Source organism: Lissotriton vulgaris, chromosome 6, assembly GCF_964263255.1.
Source record: "Lissotriton vulgaris chromosome 6, aLisVul1.2, whole genome shotgun sequence".
NCBI lineage: Eukaryota > Metazoa > Chordata > Amphibia > Caudata > Salamandridae > Lissotriton > Lissotriton vulgaris.
In genome coordinates, this window is record NC_141694.1 from 278,294,241 (window position 1) to 278,310,981 (window position 16,741).

The window sequence follows — 16,741 nt, forward strand, 5'->3', positions numbered from 1 at the left end:
TTAATGCAGCACATTTGATAATATTATTCTGTCTATTTTACATAGATTCATGTTGTCTGGGCAATGGTTTCACCTCATTAGTAGCAGTTTAACAACTTAATGCACAATAAGCAACAGAAAGATGACAAGGCACCTTTTGCAAAGGGGGTTTCACTGCACTGCAGTATGTGTCAAAGCTCTTTTAGTAACGTGATTTGTTTGTCTTTAAAACAATTTTTGGGCTAAAAGTTGCACATTATTCAGCAGATGATGGATAATGTGGCAAATCCTGCAATCCATAATTATGTGCTAAACGTCATGGCTGCAACACTGTACAATTCAACTAGCCCTGGGTATTATGTGGTATCAAATTTCTCCTGAAGTTAGGAACCAACTTATCTGTGGATCCGGGAAATGAATGGTTACTAAGCAGTATGTATGGTGAACACTGTCAGTTACAGCTGGTAAAGTATTATAGTGCTCTATTTGGAAAACCAAGATACTCCATTTATAGCTAGGGTGACCAGTCAAGGTTTACTGAACAAAATGGTTATAGATTTAAAACTCAGGTACACTCAGGTTTACTCAATTTTATGTGGTGGTCACATAAATAAACTCAATATCCAGTCAAAGCTATATCTTATAGAAGGAATATAGCTTCATTTACATATATAACATGCACTGACACAAATACAGAAGGTTCTAGCTTTGTCTGTGATCTAAATATGACCAGTCAGTTTATACTTCATATGCCTTAAAGCGCTTTATTTAAAATAATAGTAAAATCTCTGGACACTGAAAGTCATTGCAAGACGTTATTTTCTCGAAACATTTGGGTTTCACTTCTTTAATATGGGGTGAAGCTTCTTACTGATTTAAAGTGAAACAAAAAAAGTTTCAAATGTATCCAGTGTGCTAGCACATGGGCACTTTTGCCCTGACCATTCATTTAATGAAGGTCAATTTAAGGTGAATTTCTGGTTGAAATCCCCCCTCCCCTGAGATAATGAGACAAAGGAAATTGGTAACTCTGGGAGGAAGAGAGGGTAAATAACAGCTTGTGTTTCACTCGAAGATTTTGACTGCTTGCAACAACCAAGGTAAAACACCATGGCCTAGATTCTCAAAAAATTACAGAATGCAGCGCAGCAGTCAAAAATGCTGCGTTATGTTGTGTGAAAAGGAGGGAGCAGGAGAGCGCCATATCTACAGAGATATGACTCTCTCATCCCCTCTCCCTAGCGCCGGCACAGATTTTAGCTACCTTGCGCCAGGCACACACCTTAGTGCCATAGTGCTAGGGTGCATGCCTGAGCCTACCGAAAGTCTTGTACAGGAAGGGTAACTCTTCCTGTACAGAATATTATGGTGAGACAGGTTTAAAACCTTTTCCTACCTTGTATATGTGTTGTACAATGCAGCACTTATGCAAAGTCGGAAAAGCAAGGAGAAATTATGCTATTTCTCTTTTTAACACCTGCTTTTATTTTAAGCAGCATCAGTTTTTGGATCTAAACCCTGTCTACTAATGTTTAGAAAGCATGGATTGTTGCATGGGGATGGCCCACCCATGTAACGCCCCGTTGATGCAAAGTATTGCAAAGCAGCGTTTCACACAGGAGCAGCCTGTGCAGGTAAGAGCTGTCGGATGGTAGGGTGGGGGGGACCCAGCAGACGGCGAGGGGAAATTAATCAATTTTTCCTCGTCGTCGTCGTTCGAGTCCCCCACCCACTCCGCCCCAGCGCTCTTACCTGCACGGGCCGCTCCTGGTTTCACACTGCTTTGCGTTACTTTTCCATACAATCCAGCGCAAGTAGCAATTTCCATCGGTTTGTTAAAACCCCAAAAATGGTTTATTGTTGGTTTAGCATTAAAAAAGTAACACTAACGAATTACTAAACTTTTGTGAATCTTGGCCCACATCTTGATGGGGCAAGTAGCTCTTGTCAGTGGCTCCTTCAGAATTAGAAGGTAAATCTGAACGATGGGCTGTTTGAGTTGTTTGACTCTGTTTCATTTATGTATTTATTTATTTAATTACTTGTTTCTTGACAGCCAAAACATCTAGATCAGAAATTCTGCACTCTTTTATTGCCAGATACAGAAAATTACTAATTAAGACTGCTCTAAAATCCAGGAGTAGGGTGCACGCTCACATGTTAGGTGGAGGTGTAATTTCACAAAAAATGTGTGGTACAGAGATGAAGCAGGTGGATGACGCGTGGAAACTGTGATTAGTGAATCCTAGGTTGCTGGTGTTAGTGTAATGGGCAATGGAATAGGAGAGGTAACATGGGGATTGGTGAAGGACAGCCTTAAATAAGGTTTGTAGAAGGAAGGTCCTGTTTTAAGGAGAGAACTAGTCAGATTGGTGACCATAAGCTGAGGTAGATGTGTGCTTTGGAGGTGTGTATAATGTTCTGGTGTGAAGTTGAAAAACATGCTTAGAAGGAGGACTGCCCCAGTTACTTACCGGTAATCTTCATTACTCCAAGTACTTGTCTTCCTTGATGCAGACCTGAGTCCCGCCCCCCCCCCACCCCCACCCCCCCCACTCCTTGTGTAGTATATTACAGAAAGTGTATAGTTAGTTCTTCCCTTTTCTGGTGACTCCTGGGTAGCGGGCCAGCTTGGGGCAACCTTTTGCTTCAGCCTGGGAACTGGTTCTATTGGAAAGGAGAAGTATCTCATGAGTATAGACTGCATCCAGGAAGACAGACAAAGAGGTCATGAGTATTGATGATTTTGGAGAAGTATGATGGAATATCATTACCTAGGAAAGACGAAGGGGTGACAAGCATGTACAGTGGATTGAGTAGGCTGCAGGGCCGGACTGGTAAGTCCGGGCACCGGGCAATTCCCCAGTAGGCTGAATGCGGTGGGGGCCGGTTTTGTGCCAGGGGGCTGGTTTTGTGCCAGGGGGCCGGTTTGGAATTGGACCCTGGCCCGTCACCGAGTTCAGTAGCAGGCGCAGCTAAATCTGCTGCATAATTAATGCAGAATGCTGCTGGCAGTGGCAGAGTATCCCCAAGAATAATGTATTAAATAAATCTAAAATGCACCTGCTGCTGCGGGCCGGCAAGCCGAGGTTGAGTTCACCCCTTAGGGTGGGGTCTGTAATGGATTTTGCGATCATGCACATTGGGGCCGCCGGGCTTGCGCAAAATGCGCGTGTGACGTCAAGGAGGCAGATCTCGTGATCTTAGAGGCAGTCACGAGTCAACGACGACATACAGAGAAAAAGAGCGAGGCAAAAATGTAATTATTTCTACCCCCTGGCCCCCTGTCTGCAGGTTAGTCTACCGTTCGGTAATTTTCTGTGCCTGCAGTGCATGCTAAACGAGGTCGACGGTGGCATGTAGATGTGGGCCAAGAATGTTGTTCAGGTGTTACTATGTTTACTTGGCAGTGGTGTGCCACGGGGCAATTGTTGAGAAGTCTTAGTAGGGTGGGCGCTTCTGGCATAGCTGCCAAGGTTTCAGATTGTATTTTAAAAGTGCACAGGGATCTATTAGAAAGTGTGTATGGGTGTCGTAAAAATGTGTGGGGTCTTTTAGAAAGTGTGTGAGGTTTTTTAAGTGTACAAGAAGCTTTGAAAACTATAAAGGAGTCGTTAAAAAATAGTAGTAGTCTTTTTAAAGTATGCAAGCATCTTTTGAAACTGTGCAAGGGCCATAAAAGAGTGCAGTCGTATTTTGAGTAGTCCGTGCACAAGAGCTTGGTAAATGTGGTGTTCGCATACGCGTGAGTATTTCTAAAAAGTGTGCCGTTTCTTTAGAGGTGGACAGATTGCTTAAAAAGAAAGCGCATAGCAATATTATAAAGTGTGCGGGGGTCTTTAAAATGAGCATGGGTCACTACAAACCAACAGAGGTCCTTCAAAGTGTCCAGGAGACACGTTTAAGGTCATAAGGTTGTGGAGTGTCCGACACTCTTTTCAAACATATGCAGGATTTTAGTTTTTTTAATGTATATCACAGCGCTCCTGTTTAGATGTATGCAGCCCTGAAGAAGCCAAACTTGCAAATCCACCTCGGGCCAGCACTGTGTAGCACAGTAACAGAGCTTGTGGCCAGTGTCATTTTAAGGATTTTTGCGGCCATGTTCAAAGAATATTTTGGGGCCCCCTGTTCGGACCAAATGTGAATTTTCCTACCAATGTTTTGCTAATTTAAGCCTACATAATGGCAAAGATTATTACATTTTACTTTAACTTGCACACAAAACAGCTGAAAGTAATGCCTTTCACCCCCAAATTCATAAATATGACAGTGGGTAGAGAAAGCCGGACATAGAGACAGGCAGAGAGAGGTTCCTGTGAAGAAATCCACGACGTTGTGAAACTGTGGGAAAAAGATCACTTTACGTGAAAAGGGTTTGGGGGGAGGGTTCTTTAGAAAGTGGGGGCTCTGGGCAAATGCCTACTTTGCCCATGCTTTAAATCGTCTCTGTGGCCTGCCTTTTCCAGATTTTCCACCGGAGTATAGGCCGCAGCTACAGAGCTGAGAAGTAAAGGGGAACATGTACCTGAAATACATCAGTGGGTAGAAATGCCACCCACTCTGCGACCTATAGCGCTGCCCTCGGGCCTTGAAACGCCACTGCAACCCGGACAATCAATGTTGGCAATTTTTTGGAGAAGATGGAAGTTATGTCTAGTAATACAATGATTGACACACAAGACAGCGATCGCTTCTGGTCACTTTCTTCTTTTTTTTCACCTGCATAGCGTAAAACATCTGGTGAGGCAAGTTCTAATGTCTACTTCCGCACTTCAAAAACATGAGTGTTCCTGAGAAAGTCTTGTCTGCCAAAGCTGTGACTGCTTTGAAACCGCCTAGTTACATCAAGCGCTGTAAACGCATATAGTTCTATTCACAAATCCACCTTTCAGAGACTCCGGCTCCTGCAGGCCACGTTTACAGGTTGAGGTGTTGCAGAATGTTTTTTTTTAGCTGTCCAATTGGTTAATAAATCTCTTGCCCGCCACACTGATAACCAGCCTCATTATGCCGTTTGTTGTGCTGGCTCTTTTGACCCTATGTAATCACCATATTACAGAGGGAGCCCATGTTCCGGATAGTCATTTATGGGGTAGAGGTTGCAGGGATCCTGCTGCGCCATTGTCCCAAGAGTATAGTTACCAGCCATCGGCCCAAGGTGGAGTAGTGCAGGGGTGGTCAGTGCTGATACTACAGATGTAGATGGAGTGAGAGGGAGAATGGTTCTTGCCGGCTAGTGGTGGGCAGGAACGCAAGAAACGGCCAGTTATGACTAAACGGCAGCCACCTAAAATGATGGTTGAGCAGGCCATCTCTCACACCTCCCGGGTCTGAAGCCCTAACCCCAGAGGTGTCGGGCACTCTGCTTGACTGCTGTTTTCGGGTGTCAAGGGTCAGAAATGACTGATTCCTCAATGTTGGCCCCTGCACAAGTTCCAGGATAAGGGGGGATTCAAGCAGCCCCACGTCAGCAGGGGGACACCACTCAAGTGGTGAGGAATAAAAGGGAAGTGATCAAGACACCCACCCCCAAAAAAAAGAAAGGTGCAGAATTTGTTCTCAATGACCTGCTTGGTTGTCAAGTCTTCGTTTCACCTTGGGGGGCTGGGAGTGCTTAACTGTACTATCTATGTCCCGAATCACCAAAACTCCAGGTGATGCACATCGCCGATATGCAAAGTGAAATCTCGGCGCCCCCCCCCCCCCCCCACCTCAAGGGATTCCACAGGAAGCACATCAGTATGTACGGTGTCTGGTATTGGGTTGGTAAAGCCTTCACTCAGCACCCACATTACAATGGAATGCAGCACCTCTGTCCTGGGCCATCCACGGACAGTCAGCCTGAAGCACCATGCATGTTTCACAACTGCACAGCGAGTCACACTCGACTCAGCATCAGCAATCAGCAATGGCTACAAGTTCAAGGCCCTGGCAGCCTACCTGCCACTGGACCACCGTTGTCGTCTAGGGTCGATGAGGAGGCAGTGGGCAGAGGCCAGCTGGGCCACGGAGCAGTCCGCAGGGGGTCCACCCCTCCAGTTGTGATACAGCTGCCTTGGGGCGCGATCTCCTCTCACTGATGAACTAACTCACCAGAGCATCTCTTTTCTTGATTCAGGGGCAGGCATGTCGCTTGGCGCCTGCAGTGGATTTTCTTTATTTCTGCTGCTCCTTTGGGGCCAGGGATGGTCCACACCCTGCCCCAGCCAGGACCCGGTGTATCACCCCCAGTTTCTGCGATGCTCCACGGGCAGCATATCCAAGATGTAGGTAGCAGGACCTGATTATGCTAGCCCGCCATCAGAGCTCACACGATGGAAAGGTTTATTTTTATCATGATGTCATAGAATTATTGGTATTGTACTCTTTTATGAAGAGGACAGCTCTGTGAGTGAATGCTAATGATTTTGCTTTGGGTGTCATGTGCGGTGTCTTCCAGGTAACATTTTCTTAGTCTGGCTTGAACTTGTTTGTTTTTGTAGGATAATAGGATGGATTATTGGATGATTTGAGTTTTAAATACGCAATACATTAATTTGTTCTGTACTCTTAGGTACCTGCATACATGTTTCACACCTACCTGCTGTCTCCGAAGTATCTTGCCTGAGCCCCAATAGTCTGAATTTAATGAGAGCCCCTAGTCACTTGCTGTAGTTTTACAGATAAATAGTAGATGTATGATTGAGGTAGTGCTACTTTCCAAACATCATAGAGGATGTTATGGCCTCGAACCTTGAAATGGCATTTTGTCAGAACAGGCACACTAAGGTACTCTATTCAGTGTATACAGGAATGATAAATCTACCATTCCTGACTGGCGCGGAACTGACGCGTAACAGAGCATGAGTCTCTTGGAACCAAGGAAGCAGTAATTGCAGAGACATCAGGGCAAACAGAGCGAAACAGCGGTCCACCATAGAGTCTCTTCAGCTTACTCACACTTGGCAGATACAACTCCATATTTTAGGGATCTCACTCTTAGGGAAACAATGGAGAGAGGTTGACGAGATCAGGATGCTTTTCATGTGGTTGTGCTAATCAGTGATGACAACATACAGGGTAAGATCCTCTCCTTAACCATGAGTCCTTACAGCAACATTTTCAACATTTGGGCCTCTGCGATTTTACAGATGAGTTCTGACAGGTTCTTAGTTCACAAAGTAATCTCCATCCTCCTTTTGTATGGATACAAGCTGAGCAGGCCTCTTTATCTCAAAGAGAATAGTCCCTACTCTTTTAGGGGGCACAGCCACAGTTCTTGTTACTCGTCAAGGCCTTTCCTCTGTAATGGTATGTAGATGTCCCTGAAGTAGAAACGTGGTCCTAAATTCCTGGCTCATAGGCCAGCATATATTCAGAAACAGAGGCAATTGGTGACAGTCATATTGAAATCCATATTTAAAATTTTGCATGGATCCCATCGATACTAAGTACACCTTGCTGTAGGTATCCTTAAGTCCCATGGAAGCTAACTACAAGAAATGGGTGGTAAACCTATCTCCTTTATGAAGGTGTTGTGCAATTAATGCATGACATTACCATGTCTGCCTTTTCCGTGTAGATGCCTTTACCACACATTTTAAGTATATGTAGGTTAAGTAAAACGTGTGTGTGTGTTTCTGTACACACAAACGTACACATTTAATTTTAATGTTCTTTTTTGGGAGGGGCAAACTCCCTCCCCCCTTGTTTTTAATTTACTTATAACTGCCTTTATCACTGCCCCCATTCTAAAATGAACCTTAGCTCACTTGATGTTATCTGTATTTCTAAAGTGCACTGTCCCCCACAAGGATATCCTGGGGCTGAGTAGGTATATGTGCCTTCATCAATACTACCCACCCCTAATGCTAAAATTATCCTTCTGTCCCTACACTACTGCCCACTCGTAAACCCTGCATTTATCTTTAGGTTCCTTTACAGTTCCCAACCCCAAAATTGCCCTTACCTGCCTTTCCCAGTACCCGTACCGAAAACCTGTTTTTTCAATACCATAATAATTTTGCTATTTTTAAAAAAGTACCAGCGTGGCAGAGGCTGTGATAGAGAGGCATTGTATGGTAAAGACTTTGCTGTATAACACGGTTTCCCTTTTAAAATGTGAGAATATATCTTGCATTTGTAATTGTGATATAATGTTCATGACTCAATCTTCACACCATGTCTTATGAACTGGGCCTTTACTGCTTGAACTCAAGAGTTAAGCAATCTTTGGAGACCCAAATTTACATCTTGGGATGTATACCCCGTATTCTGGTCTGTAGAAAACACATCCAGTCTTCTCTTTGACATTACAACTTCTTTCCTCCATCTTCACGGACCCGGGAACATTCTGGGAATTACAAACAAATAACTTGTATATTTGTAATCTAACCCAAGGCACTAATGTTAAGAAAGCTTGTGTAGCAATGCACAAGTCAATGGCACATTGTGTAATTTGCTACTCCATAATTTGTTGTGTAAAAGAGAATTATTGTTTCCAAGTGTTTGTGTTTTCCATAGTATAGCTGCTCAGTGCTGGGCGATGGCATCACTCACAGTGTTGTACCTACTACGGAAGACTCTGACTCTGAGACCACTCACTGAAGCTGTGCACACACACTATTCCTAAAAATTAAAAGGCTGTTGCATATACAGGGGGTAACACCCTTAAATCACCTGGTTAGCATGCGGGCCCTCTCCCCGCACCCTCTAAATAAATCTGTGCAACACTACCTTGTGGAAATCTGTACCTCTAGCCCTCTCTCCTCACAAGGCATTATCCCAGCTACAGGCATCCCATCCGGTTACCTCCCTAATTTTACTGGTGTGCACATTGCAGAATTAAAGCTTAGACCTTCTAACTGCCACTTGCAATCTTCAATATAAACCTCTTGCTTATTATGAAAAGGGACATGCCGCTGAGATCAGTCACATTTCAGTGGTCTTCCCTCACTCCCACAAACTCCAAACTCTTTAGACCTCTCTGATTCACTACTTGTGTCTATTTTTAATGCTTTCTGAAAGAATGTCTATGGGTACATATGACTAGGTGGCTAACCTGATGTTCTTTATGGTCATCATCTACTATTTACTGGGCTTTGAAAGTTGATACAATTTGAATACGTAATGAAAAATGTGCTGTAAAATTCACCATTTTGGTCTGTCATTTTCCAAATATTTCTTGCGGAAAGAATCCCCCCAAACTCCCCTAGTAGCGGTCCAGCTCACTCGCTACGCGCGGGACGGGGGCTGGTCTGGAAAAATTTGCCAGGGCTGCTTTCAGTTCCCAGCCCGGCCCTGGTAGGCTGGATAGTGTGCAAGCAAGTTACTGTGAGAGCTGATGATATGATGCAATAGGAGTGTAGAAATATGCTCTTCCGCCATAAGAGGAGGATAGCTCTGTCAAGTCTAGTTTGTTGGTATGTCTAGAGATTTCCTGTGGTCATGTTCTCGTGCTGTTTATGAAGGAATACTTGCATCCTGGGCCTCATAGTTCGAATTATGGTGTGATCTGGGAATTTGGGCTTGATGTGGACTTATTGAAAGCGCACATCGTGGAATGTGAGTGTATTAAATGGTAAGCATGAATTTTATTGTAGTTGTTGCAAAGGAAACGTGTGGTCACTGTGAGTTTGATTTAGAAGGGCTGGGAAGGTACACAGAGAAAGTTTGCTGCTAGAAAGGGGCAGTATGGCAAGGAGTGAGATCATGGGGAATTAATCAGAACATGTAGGATACCATGGTCAGAGGGAAAGCGGGCAGTGGAAGGAAGAGAGTGGGTGTCAAGACCTTTTCCTTGTTCTTCCTGCCTTACCAAGATCCAAAAATATAGCTGACAATATATATATAGACTAACCACAATACTAAGAAACTCAACAGGTTGGAGACAAATGAAAACATCCAAGAGTTAAAATTAGCCCAAGCCGTGGTGTCAGAAGCAAGGTCTATGGAAACAGAATTGGAGTGCCTACACTATTCTGGGAAGGTCGATCTATTAAAAGCATGAAGCCATTTGTGACAGACATATTACTCCCAATTGGTCCAAATATTGATCTTGATATGATACAGTAATATACAGAAAGATCCTTTCAGAGAGAGAGGTCACAGTTTAAAAATAAAGAGAAAATGTTTTTAACAGCTAGAACATTTAATGATCCCTGCCTATACTGATGGATGTCAAACTCTCGTTTACAGCAGCTACATGCTATGGCAGCTCACAGTGCAATGGACACCTGAGCTTTGAACATAACCCTTGAGTTTGTTCTGGGTCAATCCAGTTGAACATGCTGCAGCTCAGGTACTGTAGAAGAATAGAATATACATATAACATATTTTTACTTACCTTAAAGTGTGGGGTGTTCCGAGCACAGTGGAGAGAAGTTGTAGATTGTATTAAATGTGAGGTGAAGGATGTTGTTTCCCCCTGGCAAGCACCTGTTACTGGCTTTTCATTTGGTAGCCTTCCTCCTTCTGCTTTCCTGGGACCCAGTGTATTTATCACCCCAACTACAAGCAGTTATGTGGCAACTCCTGAAACTCTCACTGATTATAACTATGGCAAAAGTTGCTATGTGTGCATGCATTATTCGGTGGGCACCACCTGATACTGGCATTGCTGGGTGGGGAAGAGGCGGGGTACCAGAGCCGCCCCTGATGACGGTGAGCCAAGCTGGGTCTGGTGGCTTAGTGGACCAATGCATACACTGAAGGGGACTGTGTTCGACCTCTTGGTCACAGGTTCAAATCCTGGCGGTTCCACTCAGCCTTTCATCCTTCTGAGGTTGATAGAATGAGTACCGTTGAGTAACAATAAAGCATCTGTTATTCAGCACCAAGGTACTCTTGGGTAAACGTGCGCTTTACAAATATTTGAGTTATGTTCTTGGTATGGTCCTGGTTTTGCATCTGAATTCTGTAGCTGTGAAGCATTTGGGAGACATGTTATTCATTCCACTTACATCTGTAGTTATATATGCCAATAGGCTTTTCACATGTGTGTTTCATTGACACATACTTTAGGCTAGTGTTACCCTCAGCAGGTGACCAGGACATTCTGATTGTAGCAGGTAATGGCAATGAGAAGGAATGGCAATCAGATGGGTGGCCACTGGTGCTCCAGCTGCTATCACTGGTCATGCCCCCTGAGATGGAGATTTCGGCCGGCTTTGGAATACTGGCTCCCTTACCTACCAGGGTCTGTTCTCACTTTCTATTGCAGGCTCTTGATGTAGCACAGAGTGACGAGTTCATGAAAGACCACATTGAATTGTGTGGAAGCGCTCAGTCCGTGTGAGAACACAATGGACTTTGGGTGTCTCATGAGACCTGGTAGTCATTTGGTGACAAGTCCTATGTAAATGTAAATGTAGTGTATCTTGTATAGCGCACAGGTGCCCCATCGGGGCGTCCCGGCGCTTGCTTAGGGAACCCGTCCTGGTATTCCCCTGTGAGATACCTGGCAGGGCATCCGCAAGGTGAAAGCCAGGCATCCCTCCACGAGGGGCCGTTGTGGAGATTAAGCAAGCTATTGCCCAGAGTCGCAGAGTGTGAACCCGTGGTTCGAGTAGGCACCGGAGTGAGAATTGTTGAGTCCGTGGACATTTTGGACTCAAGACCCAGCCGAGCCGGGAATTGAACCCTGGTCCCGGGCTGACCTCTGCTTCCAGGTCTGCCTCCTCTAACCAGTGAGCCACACTTCTCCTATATCTACCTTGTACCTTTGATAGTCAATGTGTTCCTTGTGGGAGACAAACTGACTTTGTTCTGGTGGCAGGACTTTTCTTGCAAGCATACATTATGTTCCTTTCCACTGGTATTGGGAACATTTTACATTAGAATGTATGTGCTGTGAGACCTCTAATTTTATGTCAAAGTACGGAGACCAATATTATGCATAACTCCTTTATTGCTCACATGCACAGTAGCAACAAACACTTGTAATAGAATAGAACATTAAAACATTTCAGAACCCTTTAGAACATGCATATATCCAAGGAACCTGCAGTCATCTTTCTTCTATCGTTGCGTCTCATGCACAGATAAGTGTCATTAATAAAATCATGATTTTCTTCCCATTAAAACTGTGAAAAAGCTGCACTATTCTGTGCATTGTTACATTTGTATATTGGAATATAGGGGACGTGCTCCATTGCAACATAAGGATAACCAGAGGGAGCTAATGCCAGAAGCTGAAAAGAAGGGTACATTCTTGTGATACGAGAACTCTGAGAGCCTCATTTATAATTTTCTTCAGAAACACAGGGATTTTCAATTCCCACCGGACAGAAAATGAGGATGTGAATCTTGTGTGGACTATCATATTTCTCATAGGGACCTACTTTTACTGAGGTTCCATTCCGGTACTCACTTTGTTTAATCCTTACAGCAAACCACTATCAATCTGTTCTGATGGAGGATTCCGGATGATACCCAACTATACAGGAAAATTCAAAACTCACCAAGAACACTCACATCAATTGCACTCCTGAGTTGGCATGTGCAGCGCTCTTCACTCTAAAACAACCTACACTGCTTCTGAAGCTCCTAGATTTCAGTTCTGTTATTCAAGTAATAACCCACTCCAAAGGCGACTGCGGGAACGCACTACTCATCCATGCTACTAAAACTCACTGGAACCTTAGAAAGATATCCTACATTCTGCATTGGCCAAATAACAAACACAAACTTATATGACCACAGAACACCTGCTCTGAGAGGCCCCAATGGCTGCCTTTGGAAGCAAAGATCAAATTCAAACTCTTCGCTATGTTGTTTAACCCCTTAACCGTGGCGATTTTTCCGCTGTGGTGCGGGCGTTCTAAAGGGTGGGCGGGGCTTCATCGGCTGTTGGCCGACGGCAGCACTGGGGAGGGAGTGTTGGCCGACGGGAACACGGAAGGGGTTAAACTCAAAAAATGCAAGCAATGTAGCATAGCACCCAAAGATGCTATGCTGTGTTGTGTGACAGGGAGGAAGCAGGAGAGCGCCATATTCTTCAGAAAAATGGCTCTCTCCCCCCCTCGCCCTAGCGCCGACGCTGATTGCAACTGCTGAGTGCCACGCACACACCATAGCGCCATATCGCTAGGGTGCGTGCGTGAGTCTAGCATAGGTACAGGAAGGGTAACCTTCCTGTACAAAATACCACGCCTAGACAAGTTTAAAAGCTGTTCCCACTTTGAAAGTGCAGTGCAGCACACATGTAAATTTCTGAAAAGAACTAAGAAATAAAAACATTTCTCCTGTTACCGCCTCCTTTGAAGTGGTGTCAATTTTTGGTTCTAAACCCTGTCCACAATTCTTTATAGATAGGGTTTTGCATCAAAAGACATGGGTGGTTACATGGGTAACGCCCATGTAGCACCCATGTAATGGTCCCTTGGTGCTAAGTAACACAAACATTGTTTTGCACTACTTTTCACTACTTTTAGGGTACTTTCCAGTGCAAAACAAGTTTTCCGCTGGAAAGTAAATTCCTGCAAAATTTTTTTTTTTTTGCGATGCTAACCCAGCACAAAATGTTGAAAATCTAACATACAAGTCTTAAAACTTGAACTATCCATGCGCGCCAAAGTGAATTAATGCAATCCTATAATTTGCTGTACGTGAGCTGTAACAGTGATGCTTCCACTCAGATGTACTTTTGTGCCGATTAAAGGTAAATTAGATTACCTTTTTAAATAATGGGTACAAATCCCTAAAAATCCCATATAGTGAACCCCTTCCCTTTGTTTTCTCCAATCCTGTGATGTTTGGCCACCTAAGTGGTGATGGTACTAGTGTGCAGGTTTTGAGGGGTTATAGTCTAGCTCTGTGTAAGTATTTCAAAGCCTATCTACGACACTGCTATTGTCATTTTCATCCTTCATGTTCTAAGGCTCTAAAAAAATCTAATTTGAAGGCTCAATGAAGCAAAGCGTACTGACAAAACAATAGATACCCAGTTAAAATTCCTCTTTATTCTTCATATATATTTTGGACATTGATGAGAGATAAACTGGAATTTTAACTGGACATCTACGGTCACATGCACCAAAGTCCGGTTTTGCGATTCCTTATTTGCGATTTTTAGGGAATCGCAATTAAGGAATCGCAAAATGGGATGCATGTTTTAAACCAACTAAAATTTTGTGATTCGGTAAAAATGGCAATTTTTACCGAATCGCAAATATTATGCGAATTCCCATTTGCGATTTCGCAATTCCCATTGATTCCTGTAGGCCAAAAGGCCCATAGTAATCAATGGGAAGGCATTGACATTTTGCGATTCGCAAAATGTTAATGCATTCCATGGGTGCTGGGGGTGGTCCAAAGAACCCCCCCTGTACCCCTGAAATGTTTTTTGAAATGCATGTTTCACACACACATGTCCTAAGGACATGTGTGTCTGTAACATGACAGTGTTTAAAAATGCAATTTTGAGCATTTTAATACATTTTCGCAAATTACCACGAGGTTCACCCTCCTGGTAATTTGCACCCCCTATTTGCGAATTCGCAATTTTAAAAGTAATCATGCATTGCTTTTAAGGAATCGCAAATTTGCGATTCCTTAAAAGCAATCGCATTTTTTTGGAATTCGCTAAAAATAGCGATTTTGCCAAAAAAGCTTGACGCATCCCAAAAACCTATTTAGGAATCGCAAACGGCCGAATTTACCGATTCGCACCGTTTACACTTCCTAAATAGGTTGATGCATGTGGCCGCTATTGTTTTGTCATTACTTGTTGCTTCATGGAATGCTCTTTTTATGTGTTTTGGAATTTTTTTGAGGAATAAAAAGGAGATTTAGCTAGACCTCTATTGTTTTGTCAATGATTTTTGCTTCATGGAGTGCTCTCTTAAAGTGGGTTGGTGGATTCTTCTGCACTTGACTGCTGCACTACTCGTAGCAGCTGATCACTGAGGGTAGGAGCGCCTGTAGAAAGTAACATCTGAAGGACTAATTAGGGAGTGCTCTGTTTCTGTTTTGTCACAGATATTTTTATCCTGGATGAAGGATTTTAGGCCCTGGATGTGGCTCTGAAACTTGTCAATGGAAGTACATCTATATTCAGCATAATGTCAGGTGTCTGCTGTGCATGCGCTTATCCTGTAATGCAAACCTCAGAGAACCAGAAAGGACTTTTGTTTGGTAAGGACGCTGGCCTATGACATACCCGGCTTGAGAACAGGGACCAGAGTGCAGGAGACATACAGAGGAACGGATGTCCCCAATTTCCAGATGTTCCGCAAGACGTAGATACATCAAAAAACGAATGAGCAACAAAAGAGTAGCCAGAAGATACTAAACTGAGAAAAGAAAAAAAGCTAAAATTATTGGATGGCTAATAGAGAAAATATAGTATATCTTGCTCTCATTCCGCCATTTCGACGTATCTTTTTACCATAGCTGCAGACAATTATTTCAAATGGGGGATGTGTCAGGCATCTGCCATCTTTTTAGAGGTAGACACTGAAAAGGTTTTATTAAAGTACAAAAATAATATAGTTGAAGTCATATGAGCAATGTTAACGTGTAATTTATATTGAACTGATATGACATATAAAGTGTGCAAAAATGTTCTTTGTATCCCCACCATGCTGTATCATGACACCAGGGGCGGCCCATGCAGGTAAGAGTAGTGAGGCGGGATGGGGGGGATTCGACATATGTCGATGAGGGAAACTTAAATTTAACCATGGTTTAATTTAAGTTTCCCTCGTAATCGTAGGGTATGAAGGGGATTCTAAGAGGGGCAGATGGAAACAGCGCTATGGAGGGATCTGCCACAGGCTGTGTTGCTGCTGTGTCCGCACTGAATAGAAGGTTAACTGTGAAGTGCATTTAGAAGTACATTTCTGTATATCATGCTGGTAAGTATTATTATTAGGAGCTTATAAAACACACTTATACCCAAGGGTGTCCTGGCGCTACATACTGACTTCCCAGAGAGCAACAAGGGTCTAATCCCTGAAGAACCAGGTCTTAAGCCCCTTTCTTATAGAGTGGAGCTCCGTGGCATTCCTAAGATGCGCCGGCAGGCTATTCCAGGCTTTTGCTGCACAGTAGGAGAAGCTGTTTCCTCCCCAAATTGCCTTTTTTATTTGTGGCACCACAACTAGTCTGCCTTCAGCCGAGCGAAGCGCTCTCCCCGGCACATACCACTTAAAACACCTTCTCAAAACCTCTGGGCCACTGCCCATCAGAGCTTTGAAGACAGTGCACAGGGCTTTGAATTGTGCACGTCTTGTTACAGGCAGCCAATGTAGTTGCTGCAGACCCTCTCGTACTGAGGCAAACCTGGGGATCCCAGTCAGCAGTCTCGCCACCCCGTTTTGAACCAACTGCAGTCTGTACCCATGTTTTTTTTTCAAATTCAGGTACAGACTATTACAGTAGTCCAAGCGCGACAAAATGAGGGCTGAGACTGCTGTCCTAAAACCATCTGCAGGAAGAAAACATTTAATTTTTCTTAATATCCTAAGGATATGGAAGCAGGGCAAAACCACTCCACTAACCTGATCCCCGAAGTCAAGATTTTGGTCCATAATAACACCCAGATTTTTTGCCTTCCCAGTGGGAACTGGTAGCTTTACCAAGGCCTCAGGCCACATATCAGGGGTCCAGCTGTTGGGGTTGTTCCCAAATATGATCACCTCGGTCTTCCCCGCATTCAGTTTAAGGCAGTTGGAGGCCATCCAGCCAGCAACGTTTTTCAGACAGTCATAGCATCTCGCTGCCATATTCCCTTGGGACCCTCGTTGTATGGATAACACAATTTGCATATGTTGGACCC